A 17,007-nucleotide genomic window follows, 5' to 3' on the forward strand; every position below is an offset into this window, starting at 1 on the left:
GCGTCCGACTGCGGATCAGAAGGTCCATGGTTCGAATCCCAGCACGGGACTCGGAAATTTTATGGCCGCTACATGTACGAGCTGCATATTATGGTACATATAGTAGATTGAAACTAATTATGATGCCATAATGTTAGTCACTGTATTGTCTGCTCCAGACGCAATCAATGACAAATTCTCGTAACCCCTTTTTAAGCTGGAATACCAGCTAGTGACTCTTTTATGGTCCTTCTGTTCACAGCTACAAGTAGACGGGCAAAAGGTCCATGATCCATCACTGCGTGGGATCCCTGTGGAAGCTGCAATAGATGGTCCACCAGTTCTCAGCACGGAAGGACTTGCCACACGACGAATAACGTACCATGTGTCAAGTAAGAGCAATCACACAACACATGCAGTGGCGTCCACATGTCTACTTCAGTATTCCCAGTGGTAATGACTTCCCCCACTTGCCTTAGGCTAACATTAAGGTTTTAGGATACACGTACCTTGGCTGTTTGCGTCACAAAAATAATCATATGTAACTATTTTATCCAACTGTATTTGCATTGCCCCGAACATTAAGTGTTCAAATTGATACTGTTTCCTCAAATGTATCAATATTATGTTACACACCACAGAAATTGAAATTGGTTAAATTTTGATAACTGCTGTAAATATGACCCTAGAGTTTCTCATGTTGCCACGAAGACATTATTGCAAACAAACAAGGAGCGATACATTTATTGTAACTTTTACAAAGATTTCTACTGTATGATAACTTATGACCTTTGGTGTTTTTGCAATATGTACTCAGGACATTAGCTGTTGACTATTTTATATTCCATTATGTAACCTGTTCCCGTGATTACTTGAGTTTAAATTTTGTTTTCGGATTTACAAAAATATTGTTACCGGAACACTTTGAATTAAAAAATAAAATAATGACAATGATTAAATTGACAGCTCAAAAGGTACTTGGGTCGGTCTATCGGAGAAGAGAAATTCCTCAGAAATCTGAAATAGTTCTGTATCAAACAAACCTTAGGATTCTCAAAGGACATTATTGAATGATCGGTGTTTTTTTGTTTGTTTTTTTGTTTTGTTGTTGTTGCTTGTGTTTTTTTGTAAACACCTATCATCGGCTTGCCTTCTCATGATACTTTCTTTCTCCACGGGCATTAAAGGACGAAATATGATCATGTATTTCCAGACGAGCGTTACCATGTCATACATTACACCCATACCCAGAAGCGCTGGATCCACGTCCGAACGGAAGACAGAGCAGATCTGATGTTCAACGTCAAGGCCTGCCACAGTGTTCTGGTGAACTTGAGGAAGAATCGGTTCTTTGAGACACCGGGTGCCACTTTTACGATTGGTGGTAGACAGAACACCATGTCGGAGTGTACATCGTGCGCCAACAACCAGACTATCTGGCACTCCGTCCTGGACTGCGAGACATATAAAACCTTCTGGGTGTCTTGGAGGATTCCTGGCATTGTTCGTATTGGCTTGGGGAAGGTTATTGGGGCGGAGGTGTTCATGGAAAGCTCCGGCCATGACTTTAAAATAGGATTCCTTCGTTTGGGAACATCAGGAACTAATGGACAATGGACTTTCCGTGAGTACCGTTAAGTTTGGTTGTTTATGTTTTGTCGGGCGTGAGTGAGTGAGGTGATTGGGTCAATGATGTGGGTGGTGAGTGAGTAAGAGTGGATACGTTGGTGGATGAGTGAGTGAGTGAGTAATGATAGTGCATGAGTGAGTGATTCAAGAATGAGGGTGGGTGAGTGAGTGGATGAGTAGAACTAAGTGGATGAATCAGTGAGTGAGTAAGTGAGCCTAGTTTTATGCCGCGCTGAGCATTTTTCCAGCTTTCTGTAAATGATCGATTCTGTACCACACAACCCAGTGATCGACAGTATGAACATCAGTCTACGCAAGTGGGAACCGATGACATATATAATTTATTGAGAATTTTAGGAATATGTTTAATTGGATTTCTAGTATAAACAACTTAGACCAGCTATCAAGTGCTTGGTTTCATTCAAGAGAGACAACTCCGTTAATCCTTTTTCATTAGTTTGTGAAGGGTTATCCCCCTTTGTTTACTTGCCAGCAGACGACATTTCAGTGATCCCCAGTATGGATGATTTAGTGAAGAGGAAGTTGATTTTAGAGTATTATAACAAGGACATCACATCAGCTAAAGTGATTTCAAGTAGAACAGGCATCCCTGTCAACTGTTTATCGTGTTTTGAGAAAATATTGCAAATGGATATGGCATTGAGCACCAGGGAGGCGCAGGTAGGCCCAGAAAATTGACTGTCGGTGAGAGGAGGCGGCTTGGTATTCTTGTTTATAAAAACAAACGAAGGAGTTTAGAAAACTGGATATGATTGATAGAGGAACTGTGGCTGTCTGTAAGGAGACAATTAGAACTGAGCTGCATGCAATGGGTTGGCAGAAAAGTCGAGGAATTCCATCACCGATCATGAAACCTGAACAAAAGGAGCGAAGGTTGAACTGGTGCTTACAGCATAGAAATTTTAACTGGGACAATGTGATTTTCTCAGATGAAAGTCCTGTGTGGCTGTTTCCTAATACACTGAAATTCTGGACCAAACAAATTGAAAAAACCTTTGTATCAGCGCCCAAAGTACAGTCCGAAATTTAACGTGTGGGGTGGCATATCTGTGTTAGGGGGCAACGCCCCTCTGTGTATTTGAAGGGAATATGAACAGTGAGCGGTACACAGATATTCTCGAGGGACATTTACTTCCATCTGCTCACGTGTTCTATGGAAATATTTTGATTTTCCAGCAGGACAACGACCCAAAACATCGTTCAAAGCATTCACAGGCCTGGTTTCGGGCCCAAAATATGACATTATTAGATTGGCCAAGCTATAGCCCTGACCTAAATCCAATAGAAAATGTTTGGGGACTTATGAAGGAAAGTGTCAATAAGAAAATATTGCTGGAATGAAAGAAGAGGTGGTCCGATATAGGACAGCATGGACCACGACTTTCTAACTTCTTTGATCAGTAGTATGCCCCGCCGCATTGAAGCCTGCATTGCTGACCATGGTTATTTGACAAAATACTAACTGTTCACCTGCCTTTGAATCTGGTGTTATGTTCTGCTAATATTCACATTAATACGTGAGTAATGAGTGAATAGTTTTTTGTAAATTACAATCTTTAAATTCTCAATAATTTCTGGTTGTACTGTATTTTTTATGCATGCCGAGGGTATTATTTTATATGACCGTATTACGTTTGTTGTTTATATATAAATTAATGCGTATGTCAATCGCCACTTGGGGCGGTGGGGTAGCCTAACGGTTAAAGCCTTCGCTCGTCACGCCAAAGACCCGGGTTGGATTCCCCACATGGGTACAATGTTTGAAGCCCATCTCTGGTGTCCCCCGCCGTGATGTTGCTTGAATATTGCTAAAAGCGGCGTAAAGACATACTCACTCAATCAATCACCACTTGAAACTTTGAGAATTACATGACGTCAATCTGCACAGCGAATTGCGGCGCCTCGAACGACTGAACTGTCATGCCGTGGGTCAGACAAAACCTAGTAACCTGTTTATGGTATCTCGGATCCCAGTACACAACCAAATGTTTTGAAAGGAAATACATCACTAATCTCATGTATATTCTTTTTCATTATGGTCTTGGGGAGCGAGTTTTCGGAAACACGATATTTAAGGAACTGGCATAAACTGGAGAGATTACCTTATATGAAAGTGTTCCAGCACTCCTCAAACAGTGTACGTCATAAACAGCTGTTCTTCACCCCATGAGGACACTGATGACAAGTTGATACATCGCGGTGCAAATCGTAGTACTGTGATGCATCAGTTAGCTTCAATGCGATCTATAATAGTTTGTGTCTTTAATCCCAGATTTTTCCTGAGTATCACCCTCTGTCAGTCAGCACTAATCGCAGATTCGCTTCGATAAATGTTTTAATCTATCAGCACCAATCCCAACCTCGTGGTGAACGTCGGCGTCATCGGCAGCTTATCCTCTTATATGAGTTTATCACTGTACAATTACGTCTTTTGTACCTGCTTCAGCGGAGTACGAAAGCGGACCGGACCCAGATGAACACTGTCCCCGACCAGACCAATCACCCTCCACTTATATCGCCAGTAACATCCTCGCCGACACCCCATACAGGATGAGCACCTTCGCCTGCTCGGAGGGTCACGTGTTTTGTGGGCAGAGTTTCCAAGCCAGTTGCCAGGACAACAGGGCTGTGCAGGTGTTCTCGGGAGCCTGTGTCAGCAATCTGTTGCCCAAAGAAGACGTAAGTAGCCTCGACTCCTCCTCTGTGGGCCTCGTTCGTACAAAGATTGTTTGTTTATTTGTTTTTAACGCCGGACTCAGCAATATCACAGCTAAATGGCAGCTCTCTGTAAATAATCCAGTTTGGACCAGACAATCTAATGATCGACATCATGGTTATCGATGTTCGCAATTGGGATACGATGACATGTGTCAAGTCAGAGAGCATACAAAGAGATCATAGCGCTAAGGTTATCCCAAACTTTAACACATTCTTTTGACTGTCTAAGAGCTACGATCGCTTTGTGGAAGAAAGAAGAGGGGTCTCCTTTCGATAACCCTGTACGGACGTGTCTTAAGCTTCAAGTCAAAACATTGATTACACAAGTCTCTTTCTCTGCTGACTGGACTACGTCCTATTGCGCAACTTAGTACAATAACCAGTCCAGAATTTTGAGACCAATCCATTCAACTGGATACATAAATATACTGGACAAAATAAGTTAGGGATATTGGTATTTTTATGATTGATATTTTATCAATGAATATATAGATCAGTATTCATAATTTCAAAATGTACATATATCCTTAACTATTTTTGTCCAGTATATTCATCAGTATTATTTGATACATCTAAGCACTTGTATATTGCAACACAACGCTCCTTCTAATCCTTGCAAACAAGTTGTTCAGCGTGCTCTGTCGTACTGTGTGCTTTGACAGACGGAAATCGTGGAAATCTCAAAACGAGGCTCTGCCGCTAGAAAGGTTTGGCGGTCTGGTACGGACTTGATATTATATCAATCACAGTGTGCGGTACATAACTACATTGAATAAGCGCCAAAAACACATAACAGGTGTAACCAGTAAGCCAGATGCATTGTGAATCATTTTACGACCCCATCAAACTGGGACAGTCTGTGACGTCTTAGTGAAGGTCATGCTGCCTACACCTCGCCATAAAATATAGAAATGCAGGCGCGTAGCAAGCCAATTGTTTTCGTGTAAGCCCGATAGGTCAAAAAGCTTTATATTTAAAGGGCCTTACCCAACCTTTTTAGCAACGATCATGTGTAAGCCCGGGCCTTTTTCTATAATGGTAGCTACGCCCCTGAAATACGACGTTATTAAAGTTTAAAATTAAAATTAACTTGTAAATTTTCTTATGAAACAAGGAATTGGAATTCAGTGTAACCATAGTTGTTTGTGGTGTCTCTTTCACTTTCACACGAGAGAATTCGGATCGGCTGAAAAGTAGGTCGTTGTCGGAATAGGTTAATGAGACTCATGTTTCGGTTTGCCGAAATGCGATCACTTGAGATATGGCGGACGGGCTTGAACATTCTCCAATGAAAACCCTGTGAATGGCGGACATGTCACTAATGTTTGATTACTGTTTTCTGATCACCTTTTCGCGAACACCTGGTGTCATCCCTATTTTGATAGTGATTCATAAACACATGCTCATGACAAAGTCGAGTTGTACAATGGACACTGCTGCCAGCAGAGTGTGAAAAGGGCTTTGTCGCTTGTAATGAATGGAGTGAGTGAGTGAGTATTGCTTAACGCCGCATCAGCAGTTTTGCAACTATTCGCAGCGATTTAATTAATGGACGACAGTATTAGTCAGTGCTGATATAATATCTACCGTTATATTCATTTACTGTTTTATAACGGTTTAATGAAACTGTTCGGTCGTAACATGAAGTACTTGTCAGTTTTTCGAATCTGTCGTCCCAAAGTGGATGCAATGTGTATGGATGACATGTGAATACTGGCACCTGGTGCCATAGAATGTGCGTGATCCATTGGATAATAGAGTCTGGTTTACGTTATATATTTATATTTATTTGGTTTAAATAAAAACTGAACATTCATGTCACTTAACCGTGTTAATATACGTATTATTGACATTAGATGTGCTTTTGGTGTTTCTTCTGTGTTGATAAAGCAGCTCCATTGTCCATGAAACCGCGACAAAGTTCCTGATTACAGTGGTTCGTTTGTGGTTCGTTTTGACAACCTCCGTGGTGTAGTGGTTAGAGCGTCCGTCATACCAAACGACGTTAAAATATGGTACTTGTTGGTCCCTGCCTAGCGCTCGGCATTAATGGGTACAACAAGGACTGGTCGGCTCGGAGTCAGTATGATGTGTCTGAATGGGGCATTCATGCTTACCTCACCGCATCACCTCATCTCAGCTCGTTTGCTCTCAACATTTCAGGCGGTCAGAACGAAGCTGCGACTTCCGTGCCAGATGGAAAATGGGGCCGTGATCTCAGTGTACATCACTCCAAACACTGACGCCAGTCGGTAGGTCAGACATATACACTGTAGGGGTTTCTGGAATGAACATAAACTGACGTACAAAAGAAAGTACACACCTGGTGTTTTGGGATTATTTGAAAAGTGTTGTTATTTTGACTGGCAACGTCGCAATTGGCCACGATATCTCTGGTGTTTTTTGGCAACATATTAGGAAAGTCTGTGATTTATCTATCACTGTAAAAACTGATTACAAAATATTTACATTGATTTGTGGACACTGTAAAAGCACAAGGTGTTTACTTTCTTTGTGTGTATATATATATATATATATTTAAGAATCTATTTAAGGAATATTGTGGCAAAGGAAATAATGAAACTATATACTTCTACTGCCAGTAGTCATTGCCTACCCATGAAGATCCGGTTTAAACTTAAGGGCCTTCGGTGGTCAAGCATCCCATCGTATCCCAGTTGTCGATGCTCACCCACTGAATTGATACTCGGTTTAAATATAGCTGGAGTATGTATGAGTGCGGCGTTAAGCACACCAAAAACAAACATCTAGTCATTATCAGTCGTGTAGCGGCCATAAAATTTCCGAGGCTGGGAAACCCCGATCTATCAAAAGTCGGACGCCTTGTTCATCGGTTCACCCCGTCAGCAAGCTGACTTGGCAAGGTAAGGATGTCATCTGTGGCATGACTCCACGCCCTATAGTAACCGCCACCGTGGTGTGTGGTTAGAACGTCCGCCCGGAGAGCGGAATCGCGGGTTCGATCCCCGACCGCGTATACCAAAAAGACGTTAAAATATCGTCTGGTCCATACCTGGTGCTCGGCATTATTGGGTACAACAAGGACTGGTCGGCCACCATATAATGTGTCTGATTGGGGTATTCATGCTTCACGCCCTGCTATCTCATAGGCATCAAATAATTGAACTACTGGCAACAAATATTCTAAAGCACGCCTTTTCACCTCACCACGCCCTGGCCAGATTTGAACAGCAGTCCAAAGTAGCCAATGGTTTTGTAAATAAATTTTAAGCTCGTCTCGGTTTACATGAACAGGATACAGGAAATGGACCCGAGTCAACAGTGAGAAGAGCGGTCAGTTTAACCAATGAACTTCCAAATCACCCACATGTGGGCCACTCATGATGTCACGATGTCTCCTACCGCCATATGGCTGTAATCATGATCATTACAGCCTTCCGCCATATTCACTCACTCACTCACTCGCCCAAGCCGCATGCATCTTGTACCACGTGACTCAGCAAGCAGAAGGATCTGCCTTTACAATGTGAACATATATAACATGTATACCTACATGTGTTTCAGCATCACTATAGATATAGATGGAGAATATGACACAGGCTTGCTGTTGAAACTGGACTTCAATGCACGTGATCTGACAGCTGCTCACGGTGGGGCTCTGGAACAGAGCATTGGGTCATTCCCCTTCTACAGAGGTCAGGAGTTCCACCTGGTCATCTCCTTCGAGCCAGACAGATACCAGGTAGAGTAGACGCATGGTGTCGTCTCTGACATAGCAGAGTGAGTGAGTTAAAATTTAAAGTCACTTTGGCAATATTTCAGCCATATCGTGACTAAAACAACATATAGATTAACAATAATTAAAGATAGAGTATAAAATCCTGTCAACGAAGGACAGTACAACAACTGGAACATCACAGATATAAATGTAAAACTAGTAATTAAATCTAAAATATTTTAACTATAGAGGACAACACAATATAAAAATAGGCTATAGATCACCAACAACTGAAGGTAGATCGCCATGACATAGCAGAGGGTGGACAGCTAATTTCTAACATGCCTATGGTTCCGAAGTACAACACCTGGTGTCATCTCTTTATATCAGTGGGTTCAGAGAGTAACCAACTGGTGTCATGTCTAGCATGACTAATTTCGGAGAGCAGAACAATTGGTGGCATTGCTAACATAACAGACAGACAGACTGGTTTTATTCAGTAGTTAAGGCCCAGTGGCCCAAAGTACAATTGAAGATGCACAATTTCAACTAATGGTCACGTGACATGAAATTATAGTTTTACATGCGATTTACGGATGGACATCAAATGTTTTATGAAAATGGCAACAGATTTGATAATTTCAGCATTATTAGAATTAAGTACATTATATATCGTTTGTGGGGTATCATTAGAGCATTTTAAGTACTTCTTTCGGTAGGCAGAGAAGGCATCACAGACTAATAACAAATTATGTTCGTCTTCAGCTAACATAACAGTGTCACAGCAATATCGTTTAATCCCCAATTACATGTACGATGAGTTTTATAAACACGATGACTTCGACGAGGTTTTGCGATAATGCCGTTTTGTGATCGGCATTTTTTTTACGAAACTACATTCGAATCCAAGAAATGTATTTTATGATTCTTTTTCTACCAGTACTGCAAGATTTCAACTCACACGATAAACAAGTACATGAAGACCTTTTTCGCGAGATTAATTCGCAACAAGTGTTTAAATTCTGTTGCCTTAACATATACCCTGGAATAATTCGACAAGAACTTGCTTGTTTCATATTTCCAACAAACACTTCCGGAAACTCTCCCCAAATCAGCTGTATGTTAGACCCAAATCGCCATTTTGTGATTTCATATTTGTTCTTTAAAAACGTTAAACTTTGAAATAAGAAAGAATAATTACACCCATGAGCCAGAAATTTCACGTTTAGTGTCAGTGTTAAGAATGATGATGATGATGATGATGATGATGATGATGATGATGATGGTGATGATGGTGATGATGATGATGATGTGTTTGCCGATGGGTCCAGGAATATGGAGATACATTAATTTGGATATAATCAAGGATAGAGCATATGCTATTAGTTGAGTGATGAACGAAATATGTTTCCACTGTTGAGCCGCGCGAAATTGAATCTGGAACCGAAATGGTAAATTTAGCACGATTTGAACCTACTTTCACGTTTTGAAACCTACAGTGATAAATATATTTATGTTTTATTGCAAAAAAAATAAGGAAGAAGTAGCCAGAAATATTAAACTTTGCTTCCACGGTTCTGCGGCCTTAATGTAGCTGTTAAAATCAATGGGATTGTTGTGATTGTATTACCTGTGATTGACTAATGGCAGTTAAAAGATTATCCAAATTTATGGCAGAATGAATATTCTGTTCAAGTTGTATTCCAATGGTCAGTGGATCGGCGTCTATTCGTCGCCAGTTGCATCAGACAGACTCAGTGACGTGGAAGTCTCGGGAGACTTTACACTGCGAGATTTGAGAGCATACCCACAGAGTAGGTACATTTTGTTTTTCAGCGGATGGCGAGTTTCCCTGCATTATACCATATACATATGTATACATATGTAATATATAAGTGTTTATCGTGATATTACTTCACTGATTCGTAGAAGCCGAATATAATGTATGTTGTTTAATTAAATGTGAAGGTATGGCAGGTTATATGGACTATGTCGAACAGCGGAACCGAACTGAATATGCTGAACCATCATTTCCATTAATTTTTTGTCGATTTTAGGGGTTAATTCATTTGAGTTTGTGAAGTTGTTGGTGTTTTGTAAACTTTTCTTGCGTAACAGATCTGTTGTATTTTATGTCAGTTCATTTTACAAGAACTTTGCCCGGTTTTGGGGGGTTGGCCGATGAAGAGCTAACAAAACAATTATGAGGCCGTGTACTTTTATGATGGAATAGAGTTGTCCTTTGTGGTAAATCAGTTTCAATTTCCTATTAATTTCATTAGTGAAAATCCAGTGCTCCCTCCGTGTTAAATTTCGCATCTGTAAACGTCTGTCATCATACACGCCCGTGGTTGAACTATTAATTTTGTATGATAGTGGACAAGCTTTTCCTCTTGTATTCATATAGTATAAATCCCCGCCCCTCCCATGTTCTTGTAATGTATTAAGATGTTAACCTTATTAACGTCAACGGGCTCACCGCATGGCTTGGTTAGAGATAATTCATATAGAGTATAAATACAAGCGAGTGCTATGTGACGTCACTCGGCGGCCATTTTCAAACCAGCGATGTACCTTTGCTGTTTCTCTTTGGGAAATTAAAAAAACAAGAAGATGTTGTGTGGTGATATGAGAAGGTGATATACTGCAGTTCTCTTCGTCAGCAATGGCATCACCCGACAACTGTGTCATGTACATCAGCAACGGCGAGGTCAAAAGCACGGACCTGTCGATCGGCTCGGAGGGCCCTATCCAGTGTATCCCGAACTTCAAGACGTGCAACACATCCAACGTTGTATGCGGCCCTAACGGGAGATACATCGTCGGGGACGACCAGGGATGTCGGCAGTACAAGTGGACATCTACAGTTGAACTGACGACGGTACGTAGTCGTGAGACGTGTGTATATGTTATTGCATGTGATTTGAACATTCATATATATATAGGCCACGTGGGAGTGAGTGAGTGAGTTTAGTTTTACGCCGCACTCAGCAATATTCCAGCTATATGGCGGCGGTCTGTAAATAATCGAGTCTGGGCCAGACAATCCAGTGAGCAACAACATGAGCATCGATCTACGCAATTGGGAACTGATGACATGTGTCAACCAAGTCAGCGAGCCTGAACACCGGATCCCGTTAATCGCCTTTTACGCAACAAGCGTAGATTGCTGAAGACCAATAATATTATTCTGACCCAGATTCTCACGGGTCCTAACTAACTGGAGTGTACGTGCGAATGCTTGATATCGTATACAGGACCTATTCAACGAAGGGATATCAGCGCGGAGGTGATCCTAGCACCCATGCTTTAACATAGACTTACGAGTGTCGTAGAGCAAGGGTCGTCTTGCGGAACAGGGCTTTGGACACTGCTATTAGCTCTAACAATCATGCAGCACAAAATATTACTCACATTCTTTTTATCTGTTCTGTCGGGGGTGAGGTGAGGTGAAATTGGGTTTAACGTCGTGCTGGAGAATATTTCGCTCATATGACGACGTGCATGCGTATGTGTATGTGCGCCTGCTTGTACTAGCCCAGACTAAAGCTGGTTTTATAGTGCTGGCGCACTGAGATACCATGCCGCAATGAAGCATGAATACCCCACTCAGACACATTATACTGACTCCGAGCTGACCAGTCCTTGTTGTACCCATTAATGCCGAGCGCCAGGCAGGGACCAACAAGTACCATATTTTAACGTCTTTTGGTATGCTGCGGTCGGGGACCGAACCCGCGACCTTCCGCTCTCCGGGCGGACGCTCTAACCACTACACCACGGAGGCGGCTCTGTTCTATCGGAGTGACGAAACCTTCTTATCGTCGGTGTATGACGTCATTGCTGGAGCAGGTCCTGAAAAATAGGTCTATTGGAGAACTGATGCTTTTATGACAGTTTCGACTTTTTTACAGAATTTATCTCAAATGAGTTTTCAACGCAATAGGTTTGACTTTATGGGTATTTTCGGAGCATATGTTTAAAACTGTAATGTACAAATGCTTTTAAATGAATGTCGTTTGTTGACTGGTTTACAAGATGTTTCAATTATAATTCTTATTTTTATTCTAATTTTCTGCTCAAGACGTTTCACTTATTCATTCAGGACAAATATTCACCATTGCGGTGATATCGAAGACAATGTCTTGTTTAAAATGTTTGTTATTCATTGTTTATCCCTAATTGAGATACATTTTCAGTTATTTTTTTCGTGTCGAGCTCTCCATTTTCACAAATTTCCATGACTTTTTGAGACTTTAATATAAAAAGATAAAAAATGGATAGATAACCAAGGTTAAAGTGTTAATTGTATTTAAACTCTCAGGATACCGACTACCCAGTGCCGTGCACGCTGCGGAAGGCATCCAGCATCAAACTAACCGGTAAAGCGTCTACAAGGTATGTATCATTTTGTATCCAACATCATGTTTAATACATGGATAAAACAATACCTTAATTACAGTTTTAAGTTAAGTGTAATTATCGAAATTTCCACATATTAGAAATCAAATTGTATACATAAGTCTTTGATACCAGTAACTTTTTCAAAGTAATCCGTTCTTACAAACCCAATGTTTAAGACATAATTGTGCTGTGAGGTATGTTAAAATCCACGTATAAATGCAATTTTTGAGTGAGGCGACAATTTATAGTAGAGTTCTAAATGTTGCTGTCAAACTTGTCAACCGAATCCCACACATTCAAAAAGCCCGATTTTAACTTATGTATAAAATTCAGAATAAAATTGTTTCTGGCTTGATGACCTCATTTGCATAGTTATCGGATCGCGATGACATGTTTATCTGATCTCATTGCTAACACACTCCAATTTACGATAAAGCTTATGGTGCAAAAGATATATTGTTATACGTAATAGTGTACTTTGGAATAGAACCGTCATGTTCCTTAGGGGGCGGTTGGGTAGCCTAGTGGTTAAAGCGTTCGCTCGTCACGCCGAAGACCCGGGTTCGATTCCCCACATGGGCACAATGTGTGAAGCCCATTTGTGGTGTCCCCGCCGTGATATTGCTGGAATATTGCAAAATGCGGCGTAAACCCAAACTCACTCACTCACTCTTGTTCCTTAGGACGTCACGTGGATGTCACGTACTCACTGACACGATGCATGGTGTTCTTATGAAATACACCATCATGGAAAAACCAATCCTTGTTTGTTTCATATTTACCCGCCATCAGACACGGTCGTGGTTTTTTTTGTCCGACAATTAACTGTTAATGACCAATGGTATTCGAAAATGATATTCTTTGTTCATAATCTAACAATATTTTGAACACCATGTGTTGCATATGAGCCATGCAATATACCTTTACCAACATAACAGCTTTCCATTTTAGATTAATTTTCATCGGAGGACAATAGTAAATTTGTTCTTGAACACATTGGCATATTTTGAAGGTGACATTTTCTGATGCTGACTTTGACAAGCTGTTTGAAATGTTTCTGGCGGTTTTTCAAGTTGTTTTCTTAATGGCTGTGGGGCGGTGGGGTAGCCTAGTGGTTAAGGCGTTCGCTCGTCACGCGAAAGACCTGGGTTCGATTCCCCTCATGCGTACAATGAGTGAAGCCAGTTTCTGGTGTTCCCCGCCGTGATGTTGCTGGAATTTTGCTAAAAATGGCGTAAAACACAACTCACGCATTCACTATTAGTAGCTGTTGCATAACATCACTGAGCAGTGGTTGAGTATTCAGGTAGAAGATTCCGGTTTGATTCCCTGCACTCGTGTTCCCTTTAGAGGTATTGATTGAATAATTCTATAGAAGAGTAAAAGCTCACTCTCTCACTCACTCTAACACCCGTCTCATTCTCTCCCACAGTTTCCGAGTCAGGGTTCGAGCTGGACCTGAAGATCAGATCTCGTTCTATTCCGACATGACCACTTCATCCATGACACTGTCCACGTCCATAAAGGATGAAGTCTTGTTCCAAGAGGACATCGCAAGAAGCCCTCCTGCCCTCAACACTCAGTTCGTGCTGCTCATTGAAGTGCATCTTGATGTTTATAAGGTATGTATGTGACCTCAAGACCCAGTTCGTGCCCATCACTAAGGAACATCCTGATCTCAGAAGGTGACGTGGCTGACCTCAATATACAGTTCCTGCTCATCATTGTGGTGCATTATGATTTGTATAAGATATTTGTCTGGCATCAACATCCACCATGTGCTCATGATTGTATGTTTTGCAGAAATGAAACCTCCAATGAAACACACGACGTTATGTATATAACAACTTGTTGTTTATTGCATAGAGCGACGTTTCGGTCTAGATGCTTACACTTTATACCATTTTCAAGGTAAAGCACTTTTAGCCTGAAAACGGTGTAAGAATCTACATCGAAACGTCGCTCTGTGAAAAAAACAATAAGGTGTTATCCATAAAGTCGCATGATTTATTATTCACTCACCAACTTCTAGAATGCCGATCAAACCATTGAACTGAAATCCCTATGCCGAATCCCTTCATCTGAAAGAGCAGCTTCAAGCAATGTAGCTTTATGGCCTCATTTAGATCCGACCCGTGAAGATCCAGGATAGAATAGGTCTTCAGCAACCCATGTGCTTGCCATAAAAGGCGACTATGCTTGTCGTAAGAGGCGACTGACGGGATCGGGTTGTCAGTTTCGCTGACTTGGTTGACACATGTCATCGGTTCCCAATTGCGCAGATCGATGCTCATGCTGTTGATCACTGGATTGTCTGGTCCAGACTCGATTATTTACAGACCGCCGCCATAAAGCTGGTATATTTCTGAGTGCGGCGTAAAACGTCACTCACTTACTCACTCACTCATTTAGATCCTATGTAGAATGATTCCTTATGTACATATTCCACTGTCAAGATTGGCTTACAATGCTATACATGTACCATTGAAACATTCCTTCAGATCATACTGAACGGCGATGTCGTGAGCTCCTACAACCTCCTCTCCCCTGCAGACCGGGCAGAGACGGTGACAATCACGGCAGGTGTAACTGTCTCAGACTTGGAATTCCTCGACTGATAAACTACCTCGAGCTGTGATTGGACGTGGAAGAAATGTGCCATTATCCAACCACAATGTCAAAGCCAGAAACCATTTGATTGCCAGTCATACTTTCGTGCCACGACACCTCATATATATTTGCGTCATTTACACTGTATTTCCAGCGTCTCCCACTTTGTACAATCTAATAAAAATATTGACGATAATGAGTCGAATTGTATTGTTTTAGACCAGAGTGAATCTCGATGTTAGGTGGATGAAAAAAGAGAATACAGAAATATACAAATATGTTTACTTTTATCCACGAGTGTTGACATTTTTGATATCAGAAGACACCAGGGTGAGATTCTATTTATCATAAAAAATCAGTCTTCATTAGTTTTCAATGACAAATGTACATCTCTGAACACGGTACTGCCATTAGACTTCCAGTGCAGCGATGTCATAACATTGTGACGTCATCAGGTTCATGACGTCATAGCATTGTACAAAATTAAATCTCACACAAGCAATATCTCCAGTGGAACACAGTTTTGGATGATGAGTGTACATATTTGAAGATGTAGTTCCAGTGCATTCGAGTATTTCCTCCATTTAACCTCATGACATTAAATTCCTGTTCGTTTTCAAGTAAAGCTTTTAGTCTGTCAAAAGAACGGCGCCCCAGGTTGTAACGTTGGCACGATGACATCACAAGACACACAGGCACAACTTACACACTTTCTTGACACAGTTCATATGGGAAGCGGTAATGCTATTTCATCGGAACTAATGATAAACACAAATATAAAAATCATAAGGTGAATGGCTATGACAGATACATAAGTTATGTTAGAGGGAGGCAACTTCATGTTCTGTTGAGTGACTCAAGAAGGCGCCCAAGCTTTCTAGATGGGAATGGATGTGGCTTGGATAAACAATTGTGCCTCGTGGTTTGGTTCCACTTTAACAAAAGCAGTGGCCTCAACAATAAACACCATATTCACTACATACACATACACACACACACCACACAGAGGCGACAAGCGGGATTGGAGGATCAGGCTTGCTCACTTGGTTGAGACATGTCATCGTAATGATCGATTTTTATGCAGTTGATCACTGGATTGTCTGGTCCAGACTCGATTATGTACAGACCGCCGCCATATGGCTGGAATACTGCGTCCAACAACAATGGTCATAATCTGGCGTTAGGTCATCACCATATTCACTACATACATCGTAATGATCGATTTTCATGCAGTTGATCACTGGATTGTCTGGTCCAGACTCGATTATGTACAGACCGCCGCCATATGGCTGGAATACTGCGTCCAACAATAATCGTCATAATCTGGCGTTAGGTCATCACCATGGAGCAACCAATCACGGACCGGGATGTCTGGCACACACTCATGTTTGATACCTGTTATCTCAAAGTATTTACCATCCACAGGTGTGTAAACATTTTATTGTACATAGTCCTATACATATTGATATATACTCATGCCAATATTTGTCACCCCCTGCATATTGGAGAGGGGTTGGGGTGGGAACAACCATTATTGGCATGTATTTTGTATTTTGCTGCATCAAACACTTGGGAGGATTTACCCACTTAATTGACAACCACATTAGAATCTATGTCGAAACGTCGCCTTTCATAGAATAAAGAAGTTGTATATCCATAAAATTATCTTCATTCTTCAAATTCTAAAATTGCCCATCAAAGAAGTAATATTTAGACCTATTCACTTCAGTGGGACGGAAACAATGCTACAGATGGTAATATTGCTCCGGTGGTTTGAGTGAATACGTTTCATCCATAATATTATGGAAGGATGGGAAAGTCACATTAACTCAGTGCGCGTAGGGAAGCAAGAGTTGAATGCTGCGCAGGGAGTTGAGATTGATAATATTATGTGCCGCTGAGATTGACATCCAATGATCGAGGGAAAACAAATGAAGCGTTAGGCG

Source organism: Haliotis rubra, unplaced genomic scaffold (assembly GCF_003918875.1).
Source record: "Haliotis rubra isolate DU_JTF1 unplaced genomic scaffold, ASM391887v1 Scf374, whole genome shotgun sequence".
NCBI lineage: Eukaryota > Metazoa > Mollusca > Gastropoda > Lepetellida > Haliotidae > Haliotis > Haliotis rubra.